We start from the raw sequence: 20,939 nt of genomic DNA on the forward strand, positions 1-20,939 counted from the left end.
GCCGCATCAACCACGCTTTCAGGTTTAACGGCTCCAACCTTCAGCATATCACACGAGCGTAGCGTCGACCGGGACAAAAGAGTTCCGTCGGCTGTGCAAATAGTGCAGAAAAAGCGCCAAACGTCCAGGCAATATAGGCTGGCGGCGCTTTCATGTCGAGGCCGGAAAGCCCGGCCTCGACCCGAAGGCTGCGAGGCCGCTTGGTCGCAGACGCAGCCGATCGTTTGAATGCGGCCACGCATGCGGAAATAGATCGGCCGTTCTCATCACTCAACTTCCGGACAGCCACAAGGGCGTCGGGACTCAATGGGGAATACCTGTGAATGCTATAGTGATGCTACAACACGTTCTATCTTCCTTTTTTCATCACACTGGGGCTGGAATTTTCAATAGGTGAACTCCGCTGCAGATAAATGTGCCAGTCAACATGACCTTGTTTCGTACTGCAAGCGTCAGATGAAACGCGAACACGACTATTGCAGTGGGAGCAACATAACTGCAAGACCTTAGTGAAGGGAAGCTGAATGCTAATGCACTTGGTTTTAAATTTGGCGGCTCGGTGGCTGCTGCGTGTAAGTGTAAAGATCCCTCCTGAATTCTTTTCCAGGTGCTGATAATTGTTTGTATTCTTGTTTTAGCACCAATGCGCAACTTCCCTAGCAAAGCTGAAAAACCCTAGGAACGTGTGAAGCCTCAACCTTTGACGGAGAGCTAGCGGCGGGGGCCTTGCGCAGAGACTCTGTCAACGCGCAGAACCGTCACCCCCCCCCCCTTTCACTCCCCACACACGGCTGCCTACCCCCTACCTTTCCCGCAGACGGCTGCCGATAGCGCTGATGATAAGATCTTGCAAGCGTTTGCATTTAGAGCGATGTTGCCTCAAGTGCTTTCGCACGTCCTATTGGGTTTAACTACGTCAAAACTGTACCATTTTTTGCATTTTAGTTATGCTGTTCTCGTTTCATTCGGCACTGGCAACAAAATCTCCTTCAAGCAGCACATTTCCTAAAGTTTGCGCTGTCTTCTCCGCCCATTTCATGTGCCTCAAAACCTTTATCACTAGTAGACTGTATGAAGGCAGGTGTGAAACAAACACGGAGAAAAATATGCGATCAGATTATAGCAGAATATGGGGACTGTTACGAGATCTGTCGCTTAGATTAAAGAATACCTATTCCGACTACATTACGCCCAAATTTCCGCATTGCGAGTGGTTTGTGAACCTACTGGACTGGTCTTGTATTCGCAATATGCACAGCACACCAAATATCAGCAGTAGTGGTTTGTTTAAAAAGGCGTTGGTAGATTTTACTATTCAGGGAAGCAAACCACTCTATTTCCACCACGCTTGGAAAAAACTGCTTGCCCTTTTTCAGTGCTTACACTTGTTGAGTGCTCAGAAAATCACGACTGCATTAAAAAATTTCCAGCTCTGTACTTGGTTAATATGGTCGGCTACAACACTAGTCTGCAGTGAAGCTCTGCACACTTTCAAGGCCACGACATATTGTTCCCCGCATCAATTATTAAAGCTTCTTCTGTTGCCACCACAAAAAGCTCATTCCTAGAAGAAATTTTAATCACAAGGATTTCGACGCCTCTGACTTGCTGAATGCAGTGAAACGTTAAACCACTGACTTTGTTTGGTGCGCCGAGTGATTCGAGTTAATACGGCGTACTTTGCTCTTGGTTACACCTACTGTTTCTTCTTTTTAGTATTATCTTACTACGGATGATCTGCACTAACATATCTCAGCATTGACTATAGGCCGACGAACCCACAACATCGTTTATAAATGACTGCACAGCTTATGTAGGTACTTTTAAAATTTATCCTACATCAACTGCGCTGCTACTGAGCCATAAGGCTCGCGATGAGAAAGTTAACTGCATTCCAGCGTGAAATTTTTTTAGCCTGTTCGGCCCGTGTGGCCGCCGCTGTAATGAATTATGTCGTTGATTCCGCTGCTGTGGTATCACATTAAGCTTCGGCGAGTCTGTGCAATGCGCTTTTCATAAATGCACCCAACAGCGTGTGAGTTCGCGGAAGGGGCCGCGAAAACACCGTGATGCTGAGGGAAGTGGACCGTGTGTTACTACAGCCTCGTTTGCTTTCGCTTCATGTAAAGCATATATTTCAAGCCAGATGACACACGTTGTTTTTAGGGAAGGATAAATGCAGAAAGCTCGCAATAATATCACATAAACGCAGCTCCACAAAACAGACACGTGAACGTTTATTCTAACTTTACCAACCGGTTTACACTATGGGGAAAGGCAGCCAATGCCACAGGGCGTGCTTCACTTTCATGGACTCGCCCGAACAGTGGAATAGCCTTCAACTTTTACTCTCTGTGAACATGTCAGATGCGTAGTGTAACGGGCCATGAAGTATATTTACAAAGCGATCATTATGCCTCTGCTGCTATGACGCACCGGGGAGAAGAAAGATGAGAGCATAGTATTCAACTTTTCCGCGGCCCAGTTACATATTATGCCCCCAATAACGTCTTCAAAAGGTGCATGTAGGTTTTCATGGAAACGCAAAAACGATAGATGCTACAACTACCGTTATCCTGGCGTACCTACAAGCTACGATCAAGCGCAAGTTTTATTTTTTTTCCTTTATAGCTAACTGCGCCTCTGATGTACCACCCAGCCCTTTCTTTTCTCTCTAGGCGGGCTTGACCATCCTGTTCATAACATGGACATAAACTTTTCAGCTGGGTATATGTCCCACTTTATATGAGCAGATTACACAGCACGGTGGTGAAGTTGCAGATCAGGTTCAGTTCTATTAAAGGTGTTTCGGCTCACCAGGAGCAAAATAAGGAAGTTAAAACAAAGACCTGAAGGACGGAAACGAGCAAAACCTTTAGCCCAGGCCGGAATTACTGGCCGCAATTGATCAGTGTTGCTATCAGCCAATATCGACACAATTTTCCGTGAGCACACAGCTGCCTATTTTGCCGCGGAAGGCCAACTGTAGCCGCGGGCCGCTCATTCAGCTCTGACCTTGCCGGCGCTGCTCGGTGGTGATTGCCGCCAAGGATCAGCGCACTTCCAGGGCGTAAGCGTTCGCAGCTATTCTGTCCGCCAATCCTTGCCTGTTTCCATGCATGCTTTTTGTTGATCATAATTAACACGATTTAGAAGCATTCGTGGGGCCTCCTTCGGCTTGGTTTTCGATACTGCGCTTCAAACCAAAATACGCAAAATGAGACTAACTCTGCTCTTCCGTGGGGGAGAGTAGCTACGGCTGGTGAGCGCTTTTCGGTTTCTTTCTAAGGAAGTAATCATCGCTCTTTTAGGGGACGGTTATCGTTAGTCCTCAAAGCGCTAACTCCTTTACCCATTTCAGTCTAGGGGGGGGGGGGGGGCATCTCCGTGCATCAAAATAACCACGCCCCACCCAAGCGCATTATATAAAATCTAAGATGTCGTTATAACGTTATAATCAATACGACTTCTGCTTAAAATTCTGGTGTCTCTTCCTAGCATTCCAGCAGAATGCAAATACGAAACCATAGCGCATTGTTATGCAAAAGGTGTTCAGTCAAGAGAACCTCACTATCAAGAGGTAATTAATTGATGTGTTGAGCAATTCGGACTGCAACTCGGTCATAGTGCGCATACACTTTCGCTAAAGAAGGAGCCATTGAACCTTGTCGCATAATTATCCCTCATAGACAATTGCGGGGAGCGCCGTGTTACACGCTCTAACGATGAATTTCTGACACTCCATTCTCTTGCCTCTCTGCGTGCAGAGGTGGAATCGGGGGGCGCGCAACAACGTGCAAAGAAGGATCCTAAGGATATAGTAGTTCGGAGCCAGCTGTCGCTAAGTGTCTCTGCTAGGAGTTTTAGTTGCAGAGTGAGCGACAGCCTCTTTCTCTGGAAACTGAAACTTGGGAGTAAGTCACCTGCAGGCTATAATTCAACAAACTATCAATTAATAAATAATTAAGTCCTCAAGCCGCCGCAGGTCTATGACAGTCGCTGTCGTTGGCGGATGAAGTTTCAAAGTAACAAGGTCCAAGAAGAGGAGGTATGCGATAAAAACAAAGACAGCAGAGAGGCAGAGAGCATGCAAGCGAAGCTGCGAATAATACCCATTGCAAAGTTCCTTTTAAAATAGCCTGGGAATCAACCAGAAGTCCAATTCTTCGCAGCTACGAATTGAGGTGCCTTGAATAAAATGTTTCTTATAATTTAATCAAGCTTTTTTACTCTCGCCACAATCAGCGAAGAGTGGCGTTTTCGCATTCCGCTTCTTTCGAAACGCGGCCGCCGCCGCTACTGCACAGCGGTCCCGGCGGCGGTCTAGCCATGGCCTGGATAGCGTGCAACTACGGAGCGCCTGAAGATTGTTCTGGAATTACGTCCTCCACAGCAGTCTTCATTCGCGCAACGGGCAATGTTTGCGCCTTGTACACTCCGGCTCCAAACGGTTCCCTAAAGTCAAGCTCCACTTACTTGGGGAAGGGGCGGGGACGCTGGCAACGCGTGCTTCTCTCGGACGCAGCGGGGCGAGGCACCTGCGCACGCTCCGCGGTGCGCCGTCAAAGTGGTTGGCGTCTGTGCGAACGGTGCTGAGGAAGCAACGCGTTTTGGACGCCTTGCGGAAGCCGCGGAGAGGGCGCACGTGGCCGGCTAGCGGACATTGGTGTTGCTCGTCGGCGCAAACCCGTTCGCCCCGTGCGCTCTGACCAGACGGACGGCCGCGCTGCATTTAGTTGCCAGCCGCTGGTGAAACACAGCGGGCAATCAAAGCAACCATGTTTTTTTTTGTCTTTTTCGCGCGCACTGGTTGGCAGCATGGGTCTCTCACGAGTGAGCTGCTCCGCACAAGGAAAACGAACGCGCGGACCACCGTCGGCAGCCATCGAGGAAACTTGCTCACAATAGCCGCAAATGGGAAGGAAATAAGCACCCCCTCTCCACGTGAGTGAACGTCAAATCACGAAGAGCGAGATTTCGCACGCATTACATCGGTGGTGCGTAGCGCGAATCAATGAAGATGCGAAGCAGAACGCCTTCATCCGCCATCCATTGCGGTGTGATGCGCTTTCCACTCCTGAAGTGCCCCGAAATGTGTCACGTTATGCACCCGGAAAATATGCTTCCGAAAGAAATTAGGCTCGTTTCTCTCTTCACTCGACCCTCTTGGCCTTGTTGCCTCACTTCCGGATTCTATTCTTTTCGCACGACAAGAATGTTGTGAACGAGATTGAGACGTGCAAGAGCGTTGCGCTTAGTAACCCAAGTCAAGCGCAGCAATGAATCACACATCAATGTGGTGTGCTTTTTCGTTGCGATTTATGCGTATCCGGCAAGTTCTGAAATGCTCTTCTCTGATTATCTTCCTCTTCTTGCGGAATTGCTGAAGCTACTGACCAGGTTCACAAGCGAAGTGTTCGGACGGAAACCCAATTTCTTATATGCTGGCCCGCCTGCGCTGGTGAGCTGAAGAGGCAGGCAATTGAAAACTAATTTATTGTATGAAAAACTCAGTGGGCAACCGGGGGCCGTGAAACAAAAGCCTTTTCTTTTCGCCCCCACACCGCTCCGACTAGCATATCAGGCGACAGCAGGCAAGTATAGGCTCTTGATCCAATGACGAAAATTGAAAATAATAAGAAAAGCATGTAATTACAATCTAGTCGTTATGCACGGAGTTTTGTTTCATTCAATTTGTTTTTTTTTATAAATTAAGCTGCCATAATAGCTACAGAAGACTGCTCTTGACTTTCATTATGTGGCCAAGCAGGCACTCCTTTCTACCGTAATCCTTTCACATCTAGTTGTAAAACTGCATTTATTAATTGTCTGCGTGGTTCAGCTATTTTCCAATTGATTTAGTCAAAATAATCATAGTTGCGTAAAATGAAACAACCTAAATATTACTGGTCCAGTTTTAAGCAAAATCTAGCAGCAGCGCCCACGAAATGTCTTCCGCCAGCCAACAGCCAAACAAACTAACGAAGCAGCTAGCTGCCCCACGGCTCCAGCAGTCAATAGAACCTTTGACCAGCCGACTTGAAGACCAGCGGCACCCGCAGTGGAGGGTAACTGTGAACGGCGGTGCTCAAATTAAATGTGTCCTTGGTCTTGTTCCTCGCTGGACGCCTCTGTCCTGATCCTTACATCTATAGGGCGGAAACTAAGAGACGGAGATTTCATGAATGCAAGGAAGGATGGTAAGATCGGCATGAGATCTTTGGCCTGTTGCTCCGCTCCAGAATAAACGAGAACGGAGAACGACAGACAAGACGATGGATGAAAGGAAGGAGGCAGAGATATAATTATGGTGCAGGCAACGCTTGAGGTATTGAAAGCTTAATACACAAGTGCTTGCACCCACCTCGCACATAGCCTACAGAGTTCTTTTAAAACGGCTGTCTTGGCTGGCCTCAAGGCATGGGGCTCGAAAGAAATGCTCTACACACCACGCTTTGCGTTTTGCGCAAGAGGACATTTTGTCACAAAAAATTTTTACAAATGGCAACAATTTAAGTCCACCCGGTAACTAAAAATTAACATGGACACCCAGTTACCTTATGTATTGGAAATGCGATATCATTAGACAGTGGTGATGAATCTACGAAAGTGACCTCACCGCCAGTCTGTTGACGCATCGTCTGGTATGGTGGTGCCAGTTGCTCTTAGCCAATTGGCAAATTTTATAACAGATGACACATTTTTTTCCCGATGGGGCTTTTAAGGCTATCTCATTAATGTCTGTTTTAGATGTCATTTATTAATGGCGTTCTATGCAAAGGGTAGAGCCATGTTTATGGACCCGTGGCTCATAATGCGCGAAGTCTTCGTACGCTGAGCATATAAAAATCTCATTAAAGATGTGCAATAACTTTTTTTAAGTTGCCACTCCCTTCCTTCCCTCTTTCATATCCCTTGGAAATATATGAGCACCTCTGCCAAATGAGGCGTTGCTGCCTTTCCCAGCAACACACTGCGAGTGAGCTCCATATACGCTTGTTCACCGCAGGCCAGTAGAGCGGTGCGTGGGGTTTTGTGGAAAAGTGCACGAGATGCCCTATTTCAGCAAACACAGGCATCTCAGCCACCTGCTGTGTCCCGCATAAAAATAAGGAGCGCCACTCGGCGCGTAGTTATGCAAGGTCGTGTAAATTATTTGTAATAACTGCAAAGCGTTTACGAAAACGGGTGATGAAATACGCCGCTCACGGATTACGCTCTATTCCAAAAAGAATGTGCTGCCCTAAAACATTAATCCTGCCAAGCGCAGATCTGTCCTGGTGAGCGCCTAAGTATTGTAGTCCAAGGCAACAGGATCAGCTCGAACATGAACTAATGTGTTTTGTTTTATCACTTCATCAATAAACAAAGCTCTGTTTCCTTAAATCAAATATTATGGGCTATTATTTTTTCATTGAACTGATAAATTTACTATTCTATATTACGAAACTTTTCCTTCAAGGTGCATGGAAGTTTTCATTATAATGAATAAACATAGTCAACAGTGATAGCTCTCTCCGTTTTCTGTAGTTTTTCGTCACTGAGCGATAAAAAATTACTTCCATATGTGCGCCAATTCTTGCGCCATTTGCCGTGTGAACGAGGAGTCTCGCACGTGTATATTGTTGCAATGACGGCCGGATGCAATCTTCACACAAACTTCTTCGTTTACCGCTATCCAGGCTGCAATTCAGATTTGTGCCATACGTTCATTTTGCACTGCAGCCGATAACAGTAAAAAAGCCAGCGCTGGAATGTTTGCAGTGTGCGTTCAACATGTCAACAGCGCTGCATTCTACATTCTCATTGCTTTATCCCCTAGTCGCAGAAAACGAAATGCTGTTTGACTGAGAAAACTCGTACGAACTTCATAGGACGAGTGGTGCACTTGCCATGAGTGTGAAGGTAATTAAACTTCTATAAACCTCATTTTATGCTAGAGCGGACAAACGAGATTGACTAAACAAAAGCCCGCAAACACAAATTCGTTTCATGACATGTTTGGATGACCTCGATCGACACAAAACTTAAGTGCGTTTTGTGGATGTCTCAAGCGCTTAGCGTTCGTTGTCTCGAGTTAGCTGTTATGTCGTTGGCTGTCACCATGGCCACAGCTCGTGCACCAGTGAATAATCACCTGATTCTCGTGATTAATAAACGCCTTGTCACTCTCAACGGAGAACCCTCGCTCTCCGGGCTTTAAAGGGACGCTGAGAGAAAAATTTAAGTTGGGCAATGTTTCAACAAAGAAGAGGCTAGTTTAAGTGAAAATGGTAATTCTTGACATACCCAAGAATTCTGGAAAAAGCATTTTTGAGCGGCAGCCAGTCTTTAAACGCAATTTTCTCATATATTGTAATATTTTTCAATCAATATCTCCGCAGATCGCCCGCCGTCAGGCTGGATTTTTTTTTTTTTTTGCTATTCACATGCTTGAGTTGTCAAAAGCGTTGCCCGTTGGTTTTCTATGAAAGTCTCAACTGCTCGATGCAAGTGATGGAAACACTCTAAAAGAAAGACTGTTGCACATCGCAAGACTGAACCATTACCTTCAATATTTCCGTAATAATATCTTACAAAATTTCAATGTTCAACATTTTTGTCCAGTAATGTTGGAAATGAGCTATATAAAGCCAAGAAACTAAATATCGGCATGGTCACCATCGGACGAAAATTCTATGCGGTCAACACCGTTTTTAGTGCACTGATGTACCTGTGGCAGGAGTACACAGCTAGTCACTTCCATACGCTCATCACGGAGTCCCTTTCGGTACTTGGTTCACGAGTTTGACTCGAAAGGCAAGGAAAAAAAATATTCCGTTTTTAAATGAAATTTACTAACCAATAAAACCGCTTTTTGTAGCCTAGATAACGTCAAAAGAGACAGAAAGCCATACAATCTTTTTTTTTTCTTTCTCTTAGAGCATAAATCGAATGGAGCTGTCCTCCGTACGCATTCAGAACATAAAAATTCTCAATATTAGCTTGACATAAAAGAAGCGCCGCCTTGAATTATGCTACCTGTACCATTTCTCTATGTTTTCCCCCCTACAATGATGCCGGTTTCAGGGCGCTGTAGGCATCTGAATAAATAAATAAATAAATAAATAAATGCTAGTTCCTTATCGAGCACTTTAAGCACCGCGGGAATGCCGAGAAGTAGCCACTTGGCATTTGGCTTGGATAATGTTGGGCCAAAAATGCGGATTCTGCCTTGGAATCATGGTTCGATCGTGATGCACGGAGAAACGACAGCAGCGCCTCTTTTTCTTCAAGGCAACCTTGAGAAACTTTATGCCATTATGAGTAGCTAATTTCTAGAGACCTTTCCAATAAGGGCTCCGTAGGCGTCACGGCAATGCTCTCTGAACTATTTTGTGCACCTGGCAGGGTCGAAATCGAAGCGGAACGTGTTTTCAAAAGAGAAATCCAGAGACGAGGCATTTCAACACTTCCTCGCCCGACGGAAATATCAGTAAGCATAGGCTAATACTATCGCCTGATATTTCGCTTTAGTTTCAAATATTGCAGTTCAGTGATGCCGGCCGGAAGTTCTCGAACGTGTACTTTTCCGTTGCTGAAAATGTTGCACAGTCGGGCGATACACCGCATTTGTTTCGTCTACCACACAGCTCCGGTGAAAGACAAGTTTTAGATTCTACCTGCATAGCGCTAGAGGCTTGTTTAGTCCACACAGAATGGCTTTTTTTACACTTTCTTTAGACAACGGTAACGACAAGCTTCCCCTCTCTAATGCGCGAATTTACAGCGCGCTCCAGTCAGCTCGACAGCCTTTCAAATGAGCTGTGTGCGAACGGCCTAACTTTACGCCGTCAGTCACCGCCGACCTCACCTCCCAATACCAGGCTGCCTGCGCAGACGACCATGAAATTCTCAATTATAATGGCCCCCTTTACATCTATGCTTACTTACCCCGAGGCAGCTCCCTGAGGCAGCTGCATGTTGACAGACCGCTTGGTTGAAACAGGCATCACGAAAAGCACCAATGCCACCTATTCCAGGTCCACTCGCAGTACTTTTCCGCGTGCTGGTGTAGCCTCATACAGGTCCGTCGTTCACGTAGGCATGTACGTTAATTTCATCCATTTAATTTTCGCAAGAAGCCGAGCCTGCTGACCACTAATATCGTTCAGACTGCAGATCGTATTTTTGCCGCCAGGAGATCCCATTTACCGTTATCTTTTGGCACAGGGAAAGTTCAGGCCGTAGTAATTAGTCTCTCATGAAGTGCGGTATTACTGGAGTGCTCCACAAGAACAAAGCAAACACAATGAGAAGAACCAGCTGTAGCTCAGTGGGGATTATTATTCCTCGTTTCCAGGGGCAGGCTTGCTGAATGCCTTCCAAATTCAACGTTCGGCGAGCGCTGGCGCAAGTTTCGCCTGCGTGCACTATTTGTTGACCGCAGAAACAATCCTTGAGATTGCCGCTGTCTCGGTGAAACCGGAATTTTGATGCCTTTGTGCACGCCCTGCATCGTCCTTGGTACTGCCTTGATCGTGCGTAACGCGGTGCCTGAGCGACTTCTGGCAACGCGAGGAAAAACCCGCCAGGCCGGGGCGTGGCCGCGCCACTGACCTTGCTCGCGGCCGCAGCAATCGACAACAGCCGCGTACGGGGTGCGCACCTGCGCGGGTCGAGACGAGCAGGTCGCGCTCGTCACGAAGGTGGCGGAAATGATGGGCTGCCCACGCTGTTTACAACGGCGGGTTGCAACAGCGGCGAGACATGTACACGTCGGTTCATCCTCGTTGTCAGGACGGAGAGTAACGCTCCAAAACTCAGTTGCATGTGCGCCGGACAGAATACTCCTCACTAAGATGCGCTTGTCATCGTGACGCCGCTAAACCACTGCGCAAGGCCGTCTTATGGTGGTGCCACCTGGGGACTGAGTTGTGCAAGTGTGGAGTGTGCAAAATATGATTCTACGTAGCTGGCTTCTGTTCTAAAGAAGTGAACATTTTTCTTCGCCGCACTTAGCTTAGAAGCTGTCTTACGATTTTTCTTCTGTGAATAGCTGCGCTGGAGCTGTCACTGTCATTATTTCGCACCACTGTAGAGCACAAAATTTAGGCTATCTTACTAGTCCTTTTTTTTTGCATTTACATCAGCATAAACAAATCAAACGTATGTCATTTGTGGGGACAATTTTTAGTTGTGTTTTTAGCCTGAGGTTCATGTATAAGTGCATCTTGCATGCCAATACAGTCTGCAGCTGTAATTTAAAGGCATTTTTATTTCAACTCTATTTAAATGCAGCCGCTGCGGCCAGGGTCAAACCCGCGAACGCGTACACAGTGGCAGAGGGCCTAAGCAGCTGAACAAGGACAGCAGATGGGTGCTTACTCTATTCTAAGTGAATTAAAAAAAAGCATGATAAGTGTTCGCGACCGCCATTAGAAGCGATAAGCATTATAGTGTGCCGCCCTTGACACAGAATGAACGAATGAATATTTCGGGACGAAGTCGTAATGTTCGCAGCGACGGTCACCAGCTTCTTGAAACACTGCCCTTTCTATGACAGGAAAAAAAAAATAACGCGGAATGCAATCAAGTCCTTGCGCCAGTGAAAGCTATGGCTATAAATACGTAATCTTCGGGACCCTTAAACTTCTCTATAGCGAGGTTCAACTGTAGTTACTTTAAGCTGCTTGTTGCACGATGCGAAAATCTACACTCATCTCATAGTCCCGTCACGCGCACCAAGGCATACAAACCTGTGCCACATATGATAGTGGCTACGATTGTCAAGACTTCGCTGTGGCTGTGAATTTCTGCATTTCCAGCCTTCCTTTAACATCGCTTTCAAAAATCTTCTGCTCAATACCGCAGCGTTTATATTTTGTTTGGTTTTTCTTTCGTTGCATGCTCTTCCCCTTCAACACAGAGAAGCAACACTGCAGACATGATAGCTTGCTAGTGGCATTCCTTCGACGACAAGCCACAATGCTACCTGCGGTCCAGAAACATGAGACACCAATAAACTCGGCTGATAAGTTGCTCCCAAGCATCAGGAGCTTATACTGTCAAAAACGCCATTCTACGCTCGCTTTCCGCGTGCTGTTCCCGCAGGCACAAGATCTTAATCTTCTTTTTAAGTAGCGTGAAAACATTTAGTAAATTCAACTGGTTCAAGCCAAAACCAGGAATGAGCCACAACAACAAATAAATCTTGCGTTCGCAGCCGTTCATGTAGAAAAGAATGCCAGCATTCCGGGGTCAGCTTCTGGTAAAGTCTGTGATTAATCTTTTAACGAGCTGAAGATTTTCCCTTTGATAACGGCTGCTCAGAAGGAAGACATGAAAATACAAGTGGCTAATGCGACTTAAACAAAAAATTACGTTCAGGTAAATACACCATGAAACGATGAATTTCCTTGATGAATTCTTAGCAGAGTAAATCTGCGTAGATCTAACATACCTTGGTGGTAAAAACGTTTGCAAGAATGGAAACCTTCCATGCAGGTCTTACATATCTTCGTGACAAAAACGCATACAAAAGCTACGTATCCAGGCGTTACGTACCTCTACACGGCAGGTTTACGCATTTCTTAGCACTACGGCTGCTATTGCTCATCGCGGTTACTGCAGGTTGGCAAGCGCCTTGAAGCTTTCGCAAGTCAATGTAGGTCACTCTGCTGCAAAAGGATTTTTCTTTATCTTCAAAACCGAGTGGCGAGCCATGTACGAGCTTCGTCGATATAATCAACCCATTCCCAAATTTGGAATTGTATGCCTGCTTGAGAACACGCACAATGAACGCACCATTCCCGGTAGCCAGGAAGCTACAAGAGACAGTATTTTTTACTCCAATGGGTCAATGGTACAATGGTTCTTACTCCAATGGTACAGCCGACAGATGTATGAAATTAGCGGTTTAGCATTGTTTAAGCGGCTTTATGATCATATATTCTAGCGCGAGGCTTATCAGAGCAGATATTTCGAGTAGTTTCGTACGCGCAAAAATTTCGCGCAAGAGCAAAACAAAATGCTTCTGGATCGCTATTCATAAATGCTAAAATATATATAAAATGCGCAATAAATGAAATCATCTCAACATACCTGTGGTGCGAAACAACTGTCAATGGTACGAAGTTTCAGCTCGCTGTCTCCAGTGCTAACTGCCCGTTCCAGCGAGGGCAAGCTCAGTATTTAGGTTCCCTGAGTTGACGTAAGTCACGCAGCAGCACCTCCTGGCGCCACGCCCCTTCTGGTAGAGTAACCACCGTGCTTAAGTGGCCCACTTATCTGGCAACTAGACCGGCGTCCTGGACTTCCCTCGGGTGCAAGCAAAAACAATGCTCGATTGAATGAACCGCCAGCCGGATCTTATTGCAGCCAGGTAGCATCACGTACTTTCCAAGATACCACCAGACTGCGTCAACACACAAAAACGTGATGGTGTGCGAAGTGAGAGATAGGTCTTATTTGCGGCCGCTGTCACTAGCAGCTGCAAGGGCTCTATAATCTTGAAGCCGTGCCATTGTGTCGCAATCGTGGAGCCCTTGTCGGCCTGGTATCAGCCTCGTATCGGTCTGGGATAGATCCGTTTGGCAACGAGCGCTTTCTTCGGAGAAGAGGTCACCTCTCCCTTTCTGGTCGCGTTCCACCTCGAAGGAGCCGCCGTTTCACTTTCTCTAGAGCGTACGTTCGAAGCACAGAATATGCCGCCTCCGGTCAGCCAGGACCTCGCGTGGCGGAAAGCGCGCGCTTCCTAAGGAGGGAAGAAAGTTCAGACAGACAGACGGTCGGCCGGTTCTAGCGCGTAAACAGGGCTTCATCGCTATACTCCGCTGATGGTGCTGAGAAATTTGGCTCAGGCTAAATATAGCCTCCGGTTTAAAAACGCGCACGCGCAGCCTTGAATGCTCCTGGCACCCTTCCTCTCCCCGAATACGTGCTTTCGAGATCGTAGCGTGGACGCAGGCGGATCCTGGTTTGTTCTGGCATTTTCTATGGCTGCTCTGCGCTGTGAGCTCTACGCTGTAAGAGAGTGTTCAAATCTAGAACGTCTACGTTAAAAAAGAAATTGGAAATGGTCGGCATTGACCATTTCCAATTGATCCACTGTCTTTGCCCCAGTGCGCCAGAGAGCGTCCATAAACACTTCCGACTTTTGGAAGTATACGCAGTCACTGGTCGCCGTGTCGCTCCCTGCAGCGTTTCACAAATCAAAAGCCTGGCACAACAAAGCTGGCTACGTTAGACAGAAGGAAGTTAAAAATTGATTTCACTGTGTAATCATGACTGAAAAAAGCTCTGAAGCCTGTCAGTCCCGTTATCTGACAAGAAATTTTTCAGCGTGTGATAACCTTAACGTTCTGTCATTTTAAAGCACTCAAATAATCAGGTTTGCTGCTGCGTACAGCGGTGCGGTTAGTGCAACGACCTCTTGTACTGAAATACTTCGGTCCCATGTCACAAATGAGTGGCCAAGGCTGAATTCACAGAACTGCCATTTCTCATGATTTGGTTCTGCGATTGAACGCGGACAGATCTACACCTGGCGATCACGAATTCTTTTCGCACACGTAAAGCTTCGACAGCCTTACCCTCTTTTTTGACGGTAGTAAACAGATTGCCATCCATGTTATTGCTGAGCCGGAACTCACATTCGTTTCTATTGGTACCTATTTTTTGAACACACCATGAACTGTGTGTAATATTTAAATTCACAGCTGGTTGCTCGCATGCATAAATTTAATTCTGGCACAGGCGGTGACGTTAAGCACCACTTCCAAATTTTAGACCATTTTATCTGAAAAAACAAAACCCCTAGGATTCTATGCTTATCTCTGTACCGTGCAAGCACACCCAAAATTAAGCTGCGCCAGAATACTACAGCGTACTGACAAGCTGCATTACACAAACTTGCCAAGCGCTGGCTTTGAAGGTTAACAGCTCCTCCAAGAGTTTCATTAAGTGAGGTTACGCATTATGAAAACTCGCAGATTTTCTGTAAGACTAAACTATTAACGTTCGCTCAGCAGCAGAATTTCATTAAGCCTTACAGTACAGAATACAAATTGTTTTTACCGGAACGAACAGCTGCCGTCGAGTAGGCGGCAAGGCTAATACAGCGACGACCATTCAAAAAATAAGCATTAGCGCGCAAATGGTGACGAAGCTAGTGCTGTAGGCTTGGTCGTAAAACTTCGTGTGCACTGTTGTTGTTCATGCAAACAAATTTGTGATAGCAAAGAATCGCAATAGCAATCACTGTACTCGACAATACAAAGAAGAAAGAAACAAGACAATAAATCCGTCAAGCGTGTACTCAGATCTGTGGCTATCACAGAAGCGGTCTACCACAGAAAATTCAAGACCATTTTCAGTGCTCAGAATGCATTGTTTGCTCAGAATCTCAGAATGCTCAGAAGTGTCACCAATCCTTTAATCATTTCTATTCTTCAACCAGACGTGCCGGAACCACAATGGACTTGCAAATGTCGAAAGTCTTCAACGTCATTTATGTTCGTACTGACAGCCAAAGCTTTTCGCCAGTCGATTGCAACGTTGCCTTGCAAGGCCGAGTGACATTAGTTGAAACCTGACAGCAGTTGTGGTCTGCTGAGTGAGGGACAAGACAGCTGATGCTAGAACGCACCCCCACAGTAAGCAGAAACGATGTCATGGCCGGAGATTTCAAATCCAACGAAGCTTCTCCCTGCCGCTTTGTCCGTTCACAAACCGCGACACGACAGCAGGCATTTCGTAAGCAGGTCATCACGCACGTGGAAATTGTTGTATCGCCTGGAAGGCCAATGGGAGACTCATCTCTATTAAGAGTGTTGTGATGGAAGAACAGGCTATCTTATCATTATACCTTATTTTAATTACCAGGTTAATGCGCGAATTGTCTGCATTTAGACATCATTCCACTGCTCCCAGGTCCATCCGTTTTTCTCGTAAACTAAGTATCACAAAGATCCCCGAGCCGAAGCGCAAGCATATTATAAAGACTGAGCATAGCGACGTTCAGAATCGTTTTTAAGTACAGGGCTGAAGTCATTTTACATACGGTTCACGCTACTATTCGAAGTGATGTGAGGCATCAGCTATTGCTTTTGCAGTCTTTTCAGCAACACTAACAACTTTTTATTACAAACAAGTAGTACGAACCAACTGCTAATGCTTCTGCGTAGTAAACAACCTTCCTTACTGCAGCACCTTTCGCGAGCTGTAGATGGGCAGTGACTTTCAGCACACAGATTTCCGCACCCTGGCCCAATAGATTAAGACCTTACTACAAGTTAGCGCATTATTTAAACATTTTTTATATATCCCACTTAAAATCGGGAGACCCTTTCACATGTCCCGTTATGCTGCAACACATCGGAGGGTTTGAATATGTTCAGGCAGAATAAATAAACTGCAGTATTTGAGACGTGCTGTAATAATTTCCCCACAGCAACTGTAGCGATGGAATGCTGAATACTCCAAGTACAAATAATACCTCAGGTGTCTGTAAGAACTTAAAGTAAGAACTTAAACAGTATAATCAATCAGAAGCGAAAACAATGAAACCCTCCCAGCATCAGTAGCCTTAACGTAACCACGCTAACTATATGCCTTCATACTTCTTGACGTCTTGATTTCAAAAACAAAGAAACACATTCGAAGCAGTCTATGCATACAGGTCAACAAGCGATCGCTGGCAAGCGAACGACAGCATCAAGTATTAATGAGCAAACGAAAGCGAAACTCGGTCACACGTGCGTCGCGTGGGATCACAGTCGTCCACAGCGATGGAGGTAGGTGGTCTATTGTTTGTCAACGGGCATTGTCTCTGCGGAGAAACCAGTTCAGTACCCGACCTTTGACCGGCTGGAAACGACTCGTCGAGATACAGCTTCCGCCGTGTCTTTACCCAAGCGCGCAGCCCAGATCCGCGTCCAGTCAGACAAGCAAGCCTCCCACGTGTGTGACGTCACCACGTGACGTGCGCACCCTCTCTGTCGCGCACTATCGAGGTTCAGTGAACGAACCAGGCGTAACCTTGTCAGACGTGTCTGACGCGACGGTCCCCACTGTGTAGTGCCGCCGCACGGAGCGTTTGCCCAGGCTACATTTCGTGCGCAGAGATGTAGGAAGGGAAACTGTGCTCGTATCTTAAAGCTGGAACGCACAGTTCAACGCATCATTTTGGGCTATGGGCGTCGTATTCAACCCACGTTGCCATGGAGGCATGAAATTTTCAATTCATTTGCGGCACCGGTGTCCATTTCACCTACCGATCGATTATTACGCGACTGACAGCTGTTCCGTTAAAGGTTAGCGGGGGGATAAGTTAGTGAGGATAAGTTCATTGGTCTTCATACGTCACAGCATATTTATCTCATAACACTTCAGAGTCATGCTCGCCCACAAAAGAAAATGTGAATGCGTCTGCCCTCTCCGTAACTGGGGTCCGAAGAGTCACTATTGATATCCTCGTACCCTCCGTCCGAGCGCCTCGCTCCATGCCCTCATTTCTATGCAAGGACTACCACCTAAGAGCTTGACTTCACACCTATTGTCAGAGCGATTGGCATATTTGCAGTTCCTCTTCTAGTAATCCTCCCCGGCCGACTTTTTTAACGCTCCCAGCCGGCGATACAATTGTGATTCACGTCGTTAGGCCGAACTTTCAGTATGTTGTGTTCAGCCGTGCCCGCAGTACCATCCCTCAGATGTATACCTCTGCTCCGACGACCCGCTCTACTGAACGTAGCAGTTTACTAGTCTGGATTCTAGAACACGGCCCTGTCCTAATTACGCTCCGTGCCGACTACCAGCGTCACAGGCAACCCATATCTCTGGCCGCAGACATCTGACAGCAAAGTCATCCCGTTCCGCATCCGATCGACAAATAACCCTTTTCGTCCATTGTGATGAAATGCCCTTTGCTTTTGTTCTCTGCTCAGACACGCCAGGATGGCTGCGCTTCCTGCCACTGCACGATTTGGGGTTGCATTTGCGTGCCAGCATGCTCGGATGGCAAGATGTGCACACATGCATGCTTGCGTGTATGGTGCGCGACTGTGATTGAGGGTGCGTGTGTTGGAGCTTGTGCGAAAGAACTTGTATGTTTGTGTCTATGACAGGGAGCACGCCAGCGCGCAATAGCACGTGCGTGTATGTGTATATATATGTGCTGTGCGCGCGGCACCACACTCTTGTAGAGGGGGCGTAGAGTGCGCACGACGGATGGCGACTGATCAGAATTAGCCGTTTCCCAAAGTTTCCGTTAAAAACGTGTACTATACGAAACACAGTTACGGACTCTAGCGCTATTCGGAACAAGTTACCGAGTGTAGAAATGGAGTGTTTCTTCTGACAGGGTTATTTGCCCCTTTCTGTGGGGTTTATTGTGGCAACTTTCATCGTACAAGGCCAGATGGGCTGCGACACAAGTTACTTTAATGAAAGCACGTTCTTTCTTAAGGCAGCCTCGTGAGGTTAGCTCCCGCTAGCTTTCTCGCAGACAGTAAACGGTTACATAAAACCTGTTCGTAGTTTGTAGAATAGCTATCGCTGCGGTGCATCTTTCGTGAACGGAAGGCGCTGCACTCCTTCTGTTGCCAGCGTCTTCCTTGATCCTGCTTTCTCTCTCTCTCTTTGCGTGCTTGTGTGTGTGTGGGGGGGGGGGGGGAGGAGGGGGGGAGGCGTGCGTGATGTGCGTCAAAATGTAATTTGTGCGTTTATCATTTCATTGTTAACGTAGCAGTGAAAGCTTCTCCAAATAAGGCCACGGCTAAAGTGTATGGTGTTTACAAAGTGAAATTAAATGCTTTTTTCTCAAGCATTTCAGAGAAGAAAAATTGCAGCAACAATTTATACCGTGAGAATGCAGTTCCTTATACGCTGTTTCTTGATGAAATAGCCAGTCTGCAATTATTTTACAGAGATGTCCTGAAGAATGATGACTTTGTCTGAAATGTAAAGGCGCAATATTCATGTCCAACACCAACTGATGGATTTTTCCTCCTGTGTTCAGACCACTGAACACAGGCTAAAATTTTATTTCCTCGTTATTGAAGCACTCGCCACGTTTCACTACCCAAGGGAGTCAACTTAATAAACGCAGCAGCGTGACGCTGCGTGAAGTTTGTTGCCCCTATTTGACCCTGCAGTTCTATCTCAAAGCACCTGGTGGCACCTTTTCCAAGCAGGTTCTCTAAAAAGCCAAGCCTCAAGCGGCAACTCGACATCAGAAAACATGCATTAAACTATGAATAATTTACACTGCATGCACTCTGTTTTCTTCTCTTTTGGCTTTGTTTGCCTCTCAGCCCAAACAACAGACAGCATGCTCACAATACTAATCCAAAGCCATGATCCGAAACCATTTACCAATTGCCTATCAATCAACGTTATTGCATCGAAAAGCTAATTGCCGCGAGCGTTTCTCTGTCATTATTTTGCGTTGTTCTTCTTCCTTGAATTGTCAAAATTCAATGCATTTCCCTTTTTTCGCATAGTAGTTCCCTCGTCAACACATGAGAGCATGAATTTGTTCCTTGTCATTTAGCGATTGGGGTCGCTAAAAGGTATGCATGAAACGTACGTGGACTTTGTGATCTATGGCTTGCTTTCGGAAGCAGTATAGACAAGAATGGCGTTTCTACCAAACTTTTTCATCCACATCATCCGTAAATGTTCGCTGTTTTCTTTTTCCGACTCTTCCCGTTGCCTTCTAGTGTTTAGTTGTGCAGTTTTGTGCACTGAACTGTAAACCGTTTTGTAATAAACATTCCGTTAGTTTTTTAAGCACCTGTTTGTAGAAAAAGTAATGACTGCCGCCTTGGCAGAATTACTGTGGTATGGCAACATTTAGCGGCAAGAACTTAGCAGTTCGAAGAACTTTACCAATACCAGCTCACTGCTAAACAACGCCTTTACCAGTAAAATGGACTTCATTCTCAATATGTCATATTCTTGACATAGCTGTGATGCTGAGCATTTGGCATGCAAAACTCTCCAGCGCAGCATCAGCTGGGGATTATGAGAAACCGCCTCCTCTCCATGTGCAGTTTTCACTCTCTCGAGTACTGAGGTAAACCGCTTACAATTTTGACGGATGCATCCTGACACAGAGAGCGGATTTAGAAACAGAGGGCGTCTATAATGTTTTGTTCTAGCCTTTACTCCACCTGTTACATTCCGACACCAACGTCGTCACAGAGACGAGTGACGTGTTCCGTCAAGAAAAATCATAAAATATGGCTCCTTGCTTGCGTTAAAGGAAAGTACTTGCCGCGATCATGATTAGCATGACGTCTTTACTAAGCCTTTGTTTAAAACAAAAGTAAAATACAACATTCGTGTAGACTCGAACTTAATCATGCGCACCTTCCACATCGGCGGCGGTCACTGACGCAGGCCAAGGAGGAGGAGGAGGAGGAGGAGGGAGAGGAGGAGGAGGATAAAGGCAGAGCGGACGTAGGCCGAAGATAGCCTAGAAGTAAACTTTACAATATGATCGTTATGTCATTTAACCCAAGGTGTTCGTGGAATGACGGTAACACCTCAGCGAAAAAAAAACTACAAAACCGTCTGAGTAAATATCTGACATCAGCAGCGAACATTTTCGAGGCATCGCAGAGCCGTTACCCCAAGGGCGAATGCGGAAGAGGGTAGACAGCAGCATACCGGTAGTGTTGGGCGGGGTCGAGCATCGCACCCTTGTGTTTACCTTGGAAAGATCTGCCAGCTAGCGTAGCTGGAAAAACGCGAAGGCTCTGCGCTCGGAATACATTAACGCGGGAGTACCGGCCGCAAGCCCTATACGCCCTTCCGGAATGCCACTCTCGTTAATCCTCGCCTGAATGGAACGGCTCAAGCTGTGGGCAGTGCGCAGAAGCTCGATATTTCTAAGGATGTTGCAATAATCGCTGTACGCAAGCCTACACACGTGGCTCGAGCGCAGTCCTAGT

At 46.5% G+C, this 20,939-nt stretch overlaps 1 protein-coding gene across 3 annotated transcripts in view; it reads right to left on the bottom strand.

Moving 5' to 3' along the window:
• The window catches only part of LOC144136437 (zinc transporter ZIP6-like), a 70,298-nt gene that overhangs the window by 23,844 nt on the left and 25,515 nt on the right, over nucleotides 1-20,939 (bottom strand). Inside the window, exon 1 of one of the 3 annotated variants that reach the window (XM_077668753.1) lies at nucleotides 13,084-13,223. The exons of 1 other annotated variant lie outside the window; for it this stretch is intronic. The gene's annotated coding sequence lies outside the window, so the exon portion shown is untranslated. Of the gene's footprint in view, nucleotides 1-4,476; nucleotides 4,612-13,083; nucleotides 13,224-20,939 lie in introns of those variants that run through there. One more of the 3 variants, XM_077668752.1, reaches the window with a different exon arrangement.

Source organism: Amblyomma americanum, chromosome 6 (genome assembly GCF_052857255.1).
Source record: "Amblyomma americanum isolate KBUSLIRL-KWMA chromosome 6, ASM5285725v1, whole genome shotgun sequence".
Taxonomy (NCBI): domain Eukaryota; kingdom Metazoa; phylum Arthropoda; class Arachnida; order Ixodida; family Ixodidae; genus Amblyomma; species Amblyomma americanum.